Genomic DNA, 15,555 nt, shown 5'->3' with positions numbered 1-15,555 from the left:
TTTTAAACTATTTAATAGCTATTTTACCTGGTTAAAATAATTACAAAGTTGCCTGTAAAATAAATATAAATCCTAAAATAGCTACAATGTAATTATAATTTATATTGTAGCTATATTAGGATTTATTTTACAGGTAAGTATTTAGCTTTAAATAGGAATAATTTATTTAATAAGAGTTAATTAATTTCGTTAGATGTAAATTATATTTAATTTAGGGGGGTGTTAGTGTTAGGGTTAGACTTAGCTTTAGGGGTTAATACATTTATTAGAATAGCGGTGAGCTCCGGTCGGCAGATTAGGGCTTAATAATTGAAGTTAGGTGTCGGCGATGTTAGGGAGGGCAGATTAGGGCTTAATACTATTTATTATAGGGTTAGTGAGGCGGATTAGGGGTTAATAACTTTATTATAGTAGCGCTCAGGTCCGCTCGGCAGATTAGGGGTTAATAAGTGTAGGCAGGTGGAGGCGACATTGTGGGGGGCAGATTAGGGGTTAATAAATATAATATAGGGGTCGGCGATGTTAGGGCAGCAGATTAGGGGTACATAGGGATAATGTAAGTAGCGGCGGTTTACGGAGCGGCAGATTAGGGATTAATAATAATATGCAGGGGTCAGCGATAGCGGGGGCGGCAGATTAGGGGTTAATAAGTGTAAGGTTAGGGGTGTTTAGACTCGGGATACATGTTAGAGTGTTAGATGCAGACGTAGGAAGTGTTTACGCATAGCAAACAATGGGGCTGCGTTAGGAGCTGAACATGGCTTTTTTGCAGGTGTTAGGTTTTTTTCAGCTCAAACAGCCCCATTGTTTCCTATGGGGGAATCGTGCACGAGCACGTTTTTGAGGCTGGCCGCTTGCGTAAGCAACTCTGGTATCGAGAGTTGAAGCTGCGTTAAAAATGCTCTACGCTCCTTTTTTGGAGCCTAACAAAGCCTTTATGTGGACTCTCAATACCAGAGTTATTTTTATGGTGCGGCCAGAAAAAAGCCGGCGTTAGCTACGCGGGTCCTTACCGACAAAACTCTAAATCTAGGCCACTAACTTTTCTTACTAAAGGGATATTACATGTATGTTTTGTATCTAAAAGGGAACTTTAAAATGTACTATAGTTTCTTTTTTTTCTTTTCATTCTCGCTCTCTCTCTTTTTTTTAAACAAGTTTTTCTGTAATAGGATAAAAAATGCTCTCCATCTGTTATTCTTCTCCATGATCACCATCAAGACGTTAGTGTTGTTGTTGTGAGAATTATGAATGATGGCCATATTCACAATGCTGGGATTAGGTTTGACATCTTAGATGCCAGAGAGAGCTTTAATACATTGTTAAGAAACATGTCACTGTTATGTAAATTCTATGGCGCCGATTTATCAAGCTCCATATGGATGTCCCTTGTTTCCAGAGAGCCTTCAGGAGCCTTAAAGACTGCTGCTCCATAACTTTTCCGCCTGCTCTGAGGCCGGGGACAGAAATCAACCCGATTGCATATGATCCGGTTGATTGACACCCCCTGCTAGGATCCGATTGGCCGCAAATCTGCAGGGGCCGGTATTGCACCAGCAGTTCACCAGAACTGCTGGTGCAATGATAAATGCCGACAGCCTATGCTGTCAGCATTTTTCGTTGTGCGGTGAACATGATATGCTACATCGTATCATGTCCACTCGCAAATTAATAAATGGGCCCCTAAATATCAAAATGAAGATGATACCTGAACTATCCAATCATCATACATGTGTTTCACCATCAGAACAACCAAAACAAAGAAGACATGGGACAAACTATTTCAAATAAAAGGATGAAAATGTAAAAAAATTAATCTGAAGGAACCATGAAATAATATATGATCCATAAAAAGGAGCAACCGAAAAAGCCACACATTGCTTTGTTATTAGTGATGTCGCGAACCTAAAAATTTGGGTTTACGAACGTCGAATGCGAACTTCCACAACTGTTCGCGAACGGGCGAACCGGGCGAACAACCATAGACTTCAATAGGCAGGCGAACTTTAAAACCCACAGGGACTCTTTCTGGCCACAATAGTGATGGAAAAGTTGTTTCAAGGGGACTAACACCTGGACTGTGGCATGCCGGAGGGGGATCCATGGCAAAACTCCCATGGAAAATTACATAGTTGATGCAGAGTCTGGTTTTAAGCCATAAAGGGCATAAATCACCTAACAATCCTAAATTGTTTGGAATAACGTGCTTTAAAACATCAGGTGTGATGTTGTATCGATCAGGTAGTGTAAGGGTTACGCCCGCTTCACAGTGACAGACCAAACTCCCCGTTTAAAGGGACAGTCTACACCAGAATTTTTATTGTTTTAAAAGATAGATAATCCCTTTATTACTAGACATGTGCATGGCGAAAAAATTTGGTTCAGTTCGGATCGATTCAGAATTTTTCAAAGGTCGGTTCGGATCGATTCGAAGTTTGGTTCAGATCGATTCGAATTCGGAAAATTTTTAATCGATTTGTTTCGGATTCGTTTCGGATTCATTCAGATTCGAAGACATTCGGCTGGATTCAGTTCGATTCGGTTCAGTTCGGAAATTCGGAATTTCAGTAAGTGTTAGGTGGGATTAGACTAGTATTATGTACTGTATATTAGGTGTAACCCATAGCAGAGTGATATAACCTAATATACTGTACAATACTAGTGTAATCCATGGCGATCCGAATTTACCGAATAAATAAGTAATTCGGATTTATTTGCGAAATTCGGCAGTAGTTTAATTCGGAAATTCGGTTCGATCCGAATCGCCGAATTTTCCGAATTTCCAAATCGAACCGAACCAAATTGCACATATCTATTTATTACCCATTTCCCAGTTTTGCATAACCAACACATTTATAATAATATACTTTTAACCTCTGTGATTATCTTGTATCGAAGCCTCTGCAAACTGCCCCTTTTTTCAGTTCTTTTGACAGACTTGCAGTCTGGCCAATCAGTGCCTGCTCCCAGATAACTTCTCGTGGACGAGCACACTGTTATCTATATGAAATACGTGAACTAACACCCTCTAGTGGTGAAAAAGTGTCAAAATGCAATCTGAAAGAGGTGGGCTTCAAGGTCTTAGAAATTAGCATATGAACCTCCTAGGTTAAGCTTTCAACTAAGAATACCAAGAGAACAAAGCAAAATTGGTGATAAAAGTAAATTGGAAAATTGTTTAAAATTACATGCTCTATCTGAATCATGAAAGTTTATTTTGGCCTAGACTGTCCCTTTAACGCACCGCAAACAACCACAAACAGTACATTTGCACAACCGGAAACTCCCCATTTGCACAAGGCTGGATACCAAGCTAGCCATGTCCCGTTCCTTGTCTTCACTGATGTCATTGAAGGTCTCTTCCTACACCCAGCCACGTACAACACCAAGGGTCCCCAAAAGGTGACAACAAGCCCCCTGGGACGCCTGCTGTATTTGGTCTTCCACATCCTCAAAGCCACCTTCCTCCTCTGACTCCTCCTCTTCTTCAGACTCCTCTCTCTGCATTGCCTCTCTCTGCATTATTATAAGGTGTGTTAAGTAGTATTATTCCTATCAGTTTAATCCCTGTTACGTTCCCTATCAGGGGACGTGTATATGGCATCGATTTTAGGAACCGGGAGATGGAAAAAGATGCTTGGTCGATCCTCCTACTTCAAATTTGGGGCACTGCGCGTGCAATCTAATGTGCCACCAGATAGGAGTGGTGTGTTAAGTAGTTCTATTCTTATCAGTTTAATCCCTGTTACGTCCCCTATCAGGGGACGTGTATATGGCATCGATTTTAGGAACCGGGAGATGGAAAAAAATGCTTGGTCGGTCCTCCTACTTCAAATTTGGGGCACTGCACGTGCAATCTAATGTGCCACCAGATAGGAGTGGTGTGTTAAGTAGTTCTATTCTTAAGTAGTTCTATTCTTATCAGTTTAATCCCTGTTACGTCCCCTATCAGGGGACGTGTATATGGCATTGATTTTAGGAACCGGGAGATGGAAAAAGATTCTTGGTTGGTCCTCCTACTTCAAATTTGGGGCACTGGGCATGCAATCTAATGTGCCACCAGATAGGAGTGGTGTGTTAAGTAGTTCTATTCTTATCAGTTTAATCCCTGTTACGTCCCCTATCAGCGGACGTGTATATGGCATCGATTTTAGGAACCGGGAGATGGAAAAAGATTCTTGGTTGGTCCTCCTACTTCAAATTTGGGGCACTGGGCATGCAATCTAATGTGCCACCAGATAGGAGTGGTGTGTTAAGTAGTACTATTCTTATCAGTTTAATCCCTGTTACGTCCCCTATCAAGGGACGTGTATATGGCATCGATTTTAGGAACCGGGAGATGAAAATAGATGCTTGGTCGGTCCTCCTACTTCAAATTTGGGGCACTGCGCGTGCAATCTAATGTGCCACCAGATAGGAGTGGTGTGTTAAGTTATGTGCCTTTTTTTTTGGTTTGGTTTTTGAAGCCACAGTGCAGCACCAGAGGCAAAAAAAATTATGCATGTACACATTGCTGAAAAATTAGGTATTGTTGCAGCCACTGCTGTAGCAGCGGACAGAAAAATTGATGTTTGTTTCCCAGGCAGAAAGTGCCCTAAAACATTGCGGCTTGAACCCTAGTTGGTGGCGGATAAGTGACGCAAGTCATCCGGCATTCAGAGATAAAATACAGCAGCGTGTGGACCATTTTTAGCCCAAGGCAGCTAATCTCATCAGGCCTTTTTTAGTCAAATGTATCGCCCACTGTCAGTCCCTTCGGGATCCATCCCTCATTCATCTTAATGAGGTAATCTAGACTTTTTTGACCTAGGCGACTTTTCTTCTCAGTGACAATACATCCTGCTGCACTGAAGGTCCTTTCTGACAGGACACTTGAAGCGGGGCAAGCCAGAAGTTCTATCGCAAATCGGGATAGCTCAGGCCACAGGTCAAGCCTGCACACCCAGTAGTCAAGGGGTTCATCGCTCCTCAGAGTGTCAATATCTGCAGTTAAAGGCGAGGTAGTCTGCTACCTGTTGGTCGAGTCATTCTCTGAGGGTGGACCCCGAAGGGCTGTGGCGATGCTTAGGACATAAAAAGCTCAGCATGTCCTCCATCAACAACACATCTGTAAAGCGTCCTGTCCTTGCTGGCGTGGTCGTGGGAGGAGGAGGATTACTTTCACCTCTTCCTCTTAGATTCCCGTTGTGCTATGACATCACCCTTATACGCTGTGTAAAGCATACTTTTTAATTTCTTTTGGAACTGCTGCATCCTTTCCGACTTGCGGTAATTCGGTAACATTTCAGGCACTTTATGCTTATAAAACACAGGAATGGACCTCACTCACAGACTGGACTGGGTACACATCCTAAGCCACTGTTAACTCCACAGCCCTGAACACTGACAGACAGCTGCAAAGTTCCCAGCAACCCAGGCAGTTAACCCCAGAGCAACCTGGGTGTCAGGTCCACAGGGGAGCATTACAAACATTAACACAAAACACACAAAAAACCAGCACTCACTAGCAGATTCACAGCAATGTTTAAAAGCAAAACTGGGGGAAGTCAGTTACATTTGGCGCCAAAGGATCAAGCCCAGGACCACGACAAGGTCTCCCCCTTCCTGGGACCCTAAACCAGCACCCACACAATGCATACTTCCAAACAAACCAACTGGGAACCTCCCAGGGTGACACAGGCTTTTGTAACCTCCCCTATGTAAATACAAAACACAGGAATGGACCGCACTCATAGACTGGACTGGGTACACATCCTAAGCCACTGTTAACTCCACAGCCCTGAACACTGACAGACAGCAGCAAAGTTCCCAGCAACCCAGGCAGTTAACCCCAGAGCAACCTGGGTGTCAGGTCCACAGGGGAGCATTACAAACATTAACACAAAACACACAAAAAACCAGCACTCACTAGCAGCTTCACAGCAATGTTTAAAAGCAAAACTGGGGGAAGTCAGTTACATTTGGCGCCAAAGGATCAAGCCCAGGACCACGACAAGGTCTCCCCCTTCCTGGGACCCTAAACCAGCACCCACACAATGCATACTTCCAAACAAACCAACTGGGAACCTCCCTGGGTGACACAGGCTTTTGTAACCTCCCCTATGTAAATACAAAACACAGGAATGGACCGCACTCATAGACTGGACTGGGTACACATCCTAAGCCACTGTTAACTCCACAGCCCTGAACACTGACAGACAGCTGCAAAGTTCCCAGCAACCCAGGCAGTTAACCCCAGAGCAACCTGGATGTCAGGTCCGCAGGGGAGCATTACAAACATTAACACAAAACACAAAAAAAACCAGCACTCACTAGCAGATTCACAGCAATGTTTGAAAGCAAAACTGGGGGAAGTCAGTTACATTTGGCGCCAAAGGATCAAGCCCAGGACCACAACAAAGTCTCCCCCTTCCTGGGACCCTAAACCAGCACCCACATAATGCATACTTCCAAACAAACCAACTGGCAACCTCCCAAGGTGACACAGGCTTTTGTAACCTCCCCTATGTAAGTACAAAACACAGGAATGGACCGCACTCACAGACTGGACTGGGTACACATCCTAAGCCACTGTTAACTCCACAGCCCTGAACACTGACAGACAGCTGCAAAGTTCCCAGCAACCCAGGCAATTAACCCCAGAGCAACCTGGGTGTCAGGTCCGCAGGGGAGCATTACAAACATTAACACAAAACACAAAAAAAAACAGCACTCACTAGCAGATTCACAGCAATGTTTAAAAGCAAAACTGGGGGAAGTCAGTTACATTTGGCGCCAAAGGATCAAGCCCAGGACCACGTCAAGGTCTCCCCCTTCCTGGGACCCTAAACCAGCACCCACACAATGCATACTTCCAAACAAACCAACTGGGAACCTCCCAGGGTGACACAGGCTTTTGTAACCTCCCCTATGTAAATACAAAACACAGGAATGGACCGCACTCACAGACTGGACTGGGTACACATCCTAGCATTGTGTGGGTGCTGGTTTAGGGTCCCAGGAAGGGGGAGACCTTGTCGTGGTCCTGGGCTTGATCCTTTGGCGCCAAATGTAACTGACTTCCCCCAGTTTTGCTTTTAAACATTGCTGTGAATCTGCTAGTGAGTGCTGGTTTTTTTGTGTTTTACTTTATGCTTATACCGGGGGTCTAGTAGCGTGGACACCCAGTACAGGTCGTTCTCCTTCAGCCTTTTTATACGAGGGTCCCTCAACAGGCACGACAGCATGAAAGACCCCATTTGCACAAGGTTGGATGCCGAGCTACTCATGTTCCGTTCCTCGTCCTCAGTGATCTCACTGAAGGTATCTTCTTCCCCCCAGCCACGTACAACACCATGGGTACCAGATAGGTGACAACGAGCACCCTGGGATGCCTGTTGTGGTTGGTCTTCCTCCTCCTCCTCCTCAAAGCCACATTCCTCCTCTGACTCTTCTTCCTCACAATCCTCTTCCAGCATTGCCGCAGGTCCAGCAAGTGATGCTGATAAGGCTGTTTCTGGTGGTGATGGTGACCACAACTCTTCCTCTTCACACTCATCTATGGCCTGATCCAGCACTCTTCGCAGGGCATGCTCCAGGAAGAAAACAAATGGTATGATGTCGCTGATGGTGCCTTCGGTACGACTGACTAGGTTTGTCACCTCCTCCAAAGAACGCATGAGCCTACAGGCATTGTGCATGAGCATCCAGTAACGTGGCAAAAAAATTCCCAGCTCCGCAGAGGCTGTCCTAGCACCCCGTTCATACAAATAGTCATTAACAGCTTTTTCTTGCTGGATCAGGCGGTCGAACATTAGGAGTGTTGAATTCCAACGTGTCAGGCTGTCGCAAATCAAGCGCCTCACTGGCATGTTGTTTCGCCGCTGGATATCTGAAAAGTGCGCCATGGCCGTGTAGGAACACCTGAAATGGCCACACACCTTCCTGGCATGCTTCAGGACGTCCTGTAAGCCTGGGTACTTATGCACAAAGCGTTGTACGATCTGATTACACACATGTGCCATGCACAGCACATGTGTCAACTTGCCCAAATTCAATGCCGCCACCAAATTGCTTCTGTTGTCACTAACCACTTGGCCGATCTCCAGTTGGTGCGGAGTCAGCCACTGATCCACCTGTGCGTTCAGGGCGGACAGGAGTGCTGGTCTGGTGTGACTCTCTGCTTTCAGGCAAGTCAACCCCAAGATGGTGTGACACTGCCATATCCAGTATGTGGAATAGTACCTGGGGAGCTGGGGGGGTTGATGTGGAGCAAGACGCAGCAGCAGAAGAGGACTCAGCTGAGGAGGTTATGGAAGAGGATGGAGTAGGAGGAGTAGAGGAGGTGGCAGCAGGCCTGCCTGCAAGTCGTGGCGGTGTCACCAACTCCTCTGCAGAGCCACGCATTCCATGCTTGGCAGCTGTCAGCAGGTTTACCCAATGCGCAGTGTAGGTGATATACCTGCTCTGACCATGCTTTGCAGACCAGGTATTAGCGGTCAGATGGACCCTTACCCCAACACTGTGTGCCAGACATGCCATTACTTCCTTTTGCACAATTGAGTACAGGTTGGGGATTGCCTTTTGTGCAAAGAAATTTCGGCCGGGTACCTTCCACTGCGGTGTCCCAATAGCTACAAATTTTTTGAACGCCTCAGACTCCAACAGCTTGTATGGTAAAAGCTGGTGGTCTAAGAGTTCAGTTAAGCCAGCTGTCAGATGCCGGGCAAGGGGGTGACTTTGTGACATTGGCTTCTTACGCTCAAACATGTCCTTGACAGACACCTGACGGTGGGCAGATGAGCAGGAACTACTCAAGGTGAGACACGGAGTGGCGGATGGTTGAGAGGGGGCAAGGAGGACAGCAGTGGTTGATGTGGCTGAAGATGCTGGACCAGGAGGAGGATGGCGGCTTTGAGTTTGTGTGCTGCTTGTACTCATGTGTTGATCCCATAGGCGTTTGTAATGTGCCTTTGCAAAGCAGTTGTACCTAGGTGGGTGTGGGACTTCTTCTTTTGGCACAGGTTGCAAATGGCATCGCTGTTGTCAGAGGCAGACAAACAAAAAAAATGCCACACTGCTGAGCTCTGCAATGACGGCATTCTGGTGGTGTCAACAGCATGCGTTGATTGGCCTGCTGTCTGGCTAACCCCGGGTGCCGATGCATGCTGTCTGACTGTGCCACTAGCTCCTTGCGACGACCTCCCCCTCCTTCCAACTCGTCTCCTCCTCCTCTCTGTCTCCCCATCTGAACTTTCCCCCTTTTCTTCTTCTCTTCTAGCTGGCACCCACGTGACATCACGGACGCATCGTCATCATCAACCGCTTCACTTGTATCTGACAACTCAACAAAGGAAGTAGCGGATACAACATCATCATCATCAAACCGTACCTCCATGTGTGTAATGCTGCCTGACTGAGACATATCCCTGTTATCTACATCCTCTGGCAATAATGGTTGCGCATCACAATCACTCATTTCTTCCAACTGATGTGTAAATAACTCCTCTGACAGATCAAGTGAAGTGGCTGTGGTGCTAGTGTTGGTGGTGGCGGCAGGCGGGTAAGTGGTAACTTGAGAGGTGCCCGAAGCTAAGCTGGAGGAGGATGGTGCATCAAGCTTCCGAGCGGAAGCTGTAGAAGATTGGGTGTCCTGTGTTATCCAGTCAACTATGTCCTCAGAAATGTTCGAGTTAGGGGTACGTGGCATCTGAACACTGGGCATTATTCTAGGGCCAAAGGGAATCACAGAACCACGAACACGAAGGCCCCTGTGGGGTGGCCTGCCTCTGCCTGTCATTTTTTTTCGATTAATGGTACTATGCGTGCAAGCTACTGTGACAACAGATATGAGTGGCACTGTGCACTGGCAGAAGTTGGAGTAGACGCTGTAGGCCTGACACACACGCTTGCAGACAACTAACTGCTATTCAATCTATTACAGTCAAAAAAAAATTATTTTTTTTAAATCTACACTACTGTTACACCAGATATGAGTGGTGGCACTGGGGTGACACTATGCCCTGGCAGGCAGGCACTGAAACGCACACGTGTGAAGGAAACTGACTGCTATTATTTAATACAGTCAAAAAAGTGTTTTTTTTTTTTAAATCTACACTGCTGTTTCACCAGATATGAGTGGTGGCACTGGGGTGACACTGTGCCCTGGCAGGCAGGCACTGAAACGCACATGTGTGAAGGAAACTGACTGCTATTATTTAACACAGTCAAAAAAGTGTTTTTTTTTTGTTTTTTTTAAATCTACACTACTGTTACACCAGATATGAGTGGTGGCACTGGGGTGACACTGTGTCCTGGCAGGCAGGCACTGAAACGCACACGTGTGAAGGAAACTGACTGCTATTATTTAACACAGTCAAAAAAGTGTTGTTTTTTTTTAAATCTACACTAGTGTTACACCAGATATGAGTGGTGGCACTGGGCAAGTGGGCACAGTATACGCTGTAAGCCTGACACACACGCTGGCAGGCAGGCAACTGCAATTAGATTACACAGGAAAAAAAAAATAGCAGCTCTAAAAAGGGTTTTTTGGGGTGCTGTCCTTACAGCAGATATCAGATAAGTCCTTCAGGACTGTAGTGGACACTGAATACACTAGCCTAGCTATAGATTTCCCTACTAAATCAGCAGCAGCTACACTGTCCCTCCTCTCACTAACAATGCAGCTTCCGAATGAATCTAAAATGGATGCTGTCCAGGAGGTAGGAGGGTCTGGGAGGGAGGGTCTGCTGCTGATTGGCTGGAATGTGCCTGCTGACTGTGAGGTACAGGGTCAAAGTATTACTCAATGATGACAAATAGGGGGCGGATCGAACATCGCATATGTTCGCCCGCCACGGCGAACATGCTATGTTCGCCGGGAACTATTCGCCGGCGATCTATTCGCGACATCACTATTTGTTATTTATAATAAGGTTTTTAGATCATCTGATGTTTCTCTTTCTAAAGATAGATAGATAGATAGATAGATAGATAGATAGATAGATAGATAGATAGATAGATAGATAGATGAAAAAAATTTATATTTTTTTTTAGATTGTGCAAGTGGCTCTCTGCCATTTTTTAATATTACTGCAGACTAAATATATCTCTTGAAAATAATTGGTCTACTAAAAAAAAGGAAAACATTTAATTTTGTGATTAAATAAACTAAATAAAAAAAAGTAATCCATAAGAGTTCAAAAGTCTGCTCAACTAAAATACATAAATAGGATACATGGATCACAACTGAAAGAGCATAAAAATGCCTTAATAATTGAACATATAAAATTGTAAAATTAAATTGTATTGGAAATATTTTGAGATATTCTTAGATAATCAAACATATACAAGGGAAAAGGTATTCTAGGAAAATTCTTCTAAACATGTAGAAACATTTTTTGTTAATCAAAAGATTGATATATAGCTGCAATTGAGAGCAAAGCTCTTTGTGCCAGCCCACCACAAAATCTATTCATTTATGGTGACTCATTTTCATTGTCAGTAATTTGAAATGTTATGAGCCAGATTACGAGTGGTGCGTAAACATTTGCGCTCAAGCGATAAAGGGTATATTGCTAGGGTTTGAGATCATCGGGCTTACCGAGTTGAAAGTAAATGCGGTCGCATGAGCGCAGTCGCAATTTACGCTAGAATGATTAATTCGCTCTGGTTAACTGTTTCGTGAAACATAAAAATTGCACAAAACACATAAAAAATACATTACAAAGTAAAGTTACACTCATAATTACACTATATATTACAAAGTATTAAAAAAATATTTCACAAAAGTTGTGTACATATGTATTTATGTAGTTATGAGTGTATATATGTATTTACAGACATATATACACATATAAACACATAAATACATATGACCACACACATATATATATATATATAAAAGACTACCTTTCAATGGGTTTCATCACCTAAACTCATCAACAGAGCTAAACTAGGAGCTTCAAATCCGGAGATGCGGATTAGCAGAGTGTATGTATATATATTTAAGTGCATTGGAGCAAATGCAGTAATCATTTTTAATAAAGTCTTTAACTATGTATTTACTGTAAATATTTCACATTCCAATGTTCTGCAAATAGCAAAATATGTTCTATGTATTTATAAATAGATATTTCTATATAAATCTGTATATCTATACCTATATATATATATATATATATATATATATATATATATATATATATATATATAGGTATAGCTATATATTGTATAAAAATACCATCATATACTGTATATATATATATATATATATATATATGTATTTATGAATAAATAGAACATATTCTAATATGTAAAGAACATTGAAATATGAAATATTCATATTTTCATGTTCAGTTAGTGTAAATGAAAATATGTGTTTGCTCGAGAGTGAGGTGGTTTTTTTCCAATTTTTTTTCTCTTTATTGACTTCTATGGGGTAATACGTGAACGCATATGCAATATTTTAATTTCGGATTTATGCAATCGTCGGGTTAGTGTGAGAGCGAAAACAGCTTTCTTTCAACTCGTAATACGAGCGCAACCCAACGAGCGCACAAATCTTAATTCTAGCGCAATTAACTTTCAAGCGGAAGTTCTAATTTTTGCTCCACTCGTAATATGGCCCTATATAATTTAAAAACTCACATTCATTTTATGCCATCATTTTGAAAAAAGTGTTTAAAAAAAAAAAAAAAGTTTCTCAAGTGCCGATAATTTCAATTCAAGGCTTAAGTTTTCATACAAAATAGTGTTATGCCTGTTTCACTAAAGCAGCATACAAGTGACAATGATGACAAAAAAATAAGCAAACAAAGATTTCCAAGGATAACTATTTTTCTTATTATTGCAAGTACTGTACTTTGAATATTTACCACAAATAAGCTTTTGTCAGATTTTTATGTTTTATTTGTAAAATACTACAGCATTAAGTATATGTTCAAGGGGACACACAATACATTATATATAGCTACAATCCAGATATAACCTTTTTAAAATGGAAATTGATATAAAAAAAAAAACCCATACAATGTAGAGGTTTAAGGGTCAACAATACAGAAAATGTATCAGTTGCTTGTCTGTAGAATAAATTGTACTTGCAGCAAGAATAGATAGTGAGGATGAGAAAATAAAAGATGCATTTTTGAGTTGTAGATGGAATAAACTATTCAATAGAAAATTGCTGAATGACAGTTTGTGATTTGGTTGAGAGTGTTTGGGAGAAGAGCAATAGATTTGTTTGCAATCAGTACAGATGTGGAACTGGAACACAAAGGAACTTACATGTCTCAGAAGGGAAGCTGTATAAAATTAGATGAGAAAGGGGCCCAAGTCTGAACCTTTAGGGCTGGGTGAGAAAAATAATAGGCTGAGTAGTGGTCCTTAGCTATAGTATTACTAGGTTAAAGGGACACTGAACCCAATTTTTTTTCTTTTGTGATTCCGCATGAAATTTTAAGCAACTTTCTAATTTACTCCTATTATCAAATTTTCTTCATTCTCTTGGTATCTTTATTTGAAATGCAAGAATCTAAGTTTAGATGCCGACCCATTTTTGGTGAACAAACTGGGTTGTTCTTGCTGATAAGAGGATAAATTCATCCACCAATAACAAAGCTGTCCAGAGTACTGAACCAAAAAAGCCTAGATGCCTTATTTTTCAAATAAAGATACAAATAGAATGAAGAAAATGTGATAATAGGAGTAAATTAGAAAGTTGCTTAACACTGCATGCTCTATCTGAATCACAAAATTAAAAAAATGGGTACAGTGTCCCTTCAAGGTCTAAGGTGTAGAAGCACCTGGTTTTTAGCAATACAGGGGCCTTTAGCAGGTTTGCTTTTGATAAACACACCCATGAATAACAAGTAAACCTATATACAGGTATCAAATAGAATAAATAAGGGACATGAAACCTCAATTTTTTCTTTCATGATTTAGAAAGAGCATGCAATTTTAAACAACTTTCTCATTTACTTCTATTATCTAATTTGCTTCAGTCTTGTGATATCCTTTGCTGAAAAGCATATCTAACAGGCTCAGTAGAGGCTGATTGGTGGCTGCGCATAGATGCCTAGATTCATGTGATTGGCTCACCCATGTGAATTGCTATTTCTTCAACAAAGGATATCTAAAGAATGAAGCAAATTACATAATAGAAGTAAATTGGAATGTTGTTTAAAATTGTATTCTCTATCTGAATCATGAAAGGAAAAAAAATGGGTTTAGTGTCCCTTTACCAAGTGCAAAAAAGTCTCAAGTAGATTTAGTGTCACCTGTGATAAAAAATGTTGCATCAATCCTTATGCATAGGCTGACCATATTGCCGCTTTAAAAAGGGACACATATGAAAAATACATATGTCAGGGCTGTTTTCAGGGCTGTTTAAAGAAATGGTTTTGTATAAGAACCCTCACATATGTATTTTTCATATGTGTTCCTTCTTAAAGCGGCAATATGGTCAGCCTACTTATGCACCAACATAGAAACAACAGTAACCAACAAACATGGCAGCATTCAAGTCTAAAAAATATATCAACATGAACCTGAAAGCAAAAGGTAAGCACATCAGACTAAAGTAATCTAAGCAAAGAAAACAGTTTGGTACTTAAATATCGGCTTCAGGGCCCTGGCATTTCATGCTCTCCTGAAACAATAGTTAAGTAGCAGCTGTCTTAAAGGGACATTAAATCTAATTTTTTTCTTTCGTGATTTAGAAAGAGCATGTCATTTCAAACAACTTTCTAATTTACTTCTATTATCTAATTTGCTTCATTCTCTTGCTATCACTTGCTGAAAAGCATATCTAGATATGCTCAGTAGCTGCTGATTGGTTGCTGCACATAGAGGCCTTGTGTGATTGGCTCACACATGTGCATTGCTATTTCTTCAACAAAGGATATCTAAAGAATTGAGCAAATTAGATAATAGAAGTAAATTGGAAAGTTGTTTAAAATTGCATGCCCTATCTGAATCATGAAAGTTTCATTTTGACTAGACTGTCCCTTTAAGACTGTTGCTGCTTAATAATTCCACCACCTAAACTGTGGCATATTGATTTTGTCTCTATCCAATCGGGATGATTGACAACCCCTGCTAGCGGGAGCAGGGGGCGGCATTGCACAAGCATTTCTTGTGCAATGTTAAAAGTGGACAGCGTATGCAATGAGGTCTGGCGGACATGATTTGCGGTAGCGAATAATGTATACCTGACCTTTAATAAATTGAGCCCTTTGAAGCTTTGTTTTAGAATTGATTTTTCTTCTTGTCTAACTCTATTACTTCAAACTCTTCTGTCTTCAATCTGACCATATTTTACAAATTCAGATCAAATTGGAAGACTTGGAAGTGGAAGAAAGCAGAAGAAGAAACAAGGTGGCAAACTGATGGTTTAGAGTCCATCATATTTACAATAATGCAGCAATTCAGAATCAGCAAAGGCCATAATAGATGCTAATGCACCACTGAGCAGTGAGCATCAACAGAGCAAATCTTACATTAAAGCAGACTCACTTCAAAATGATATAATTTTGTATTATTTACTAAATACTATGGGGCTGAATGATTCTGTATAAA

Source organism: Bombina bombina, chromosome 4, assembly GCF_027579735.1.
Source record: "Bombina bombina isolate aBomBom1 chromosome 4, aBomBom1.pri, whole genome shotgun sequence".
NCBI classification, from domain to species: domain Eukaryota; kingdom Metazoa; phylum Chordata; class Amphibia; order Anura; family Bombinatoridae; genus Bombina; species Bombina bombina.
Note: the sequence above shows the minus strand (reverse complement) of the source record.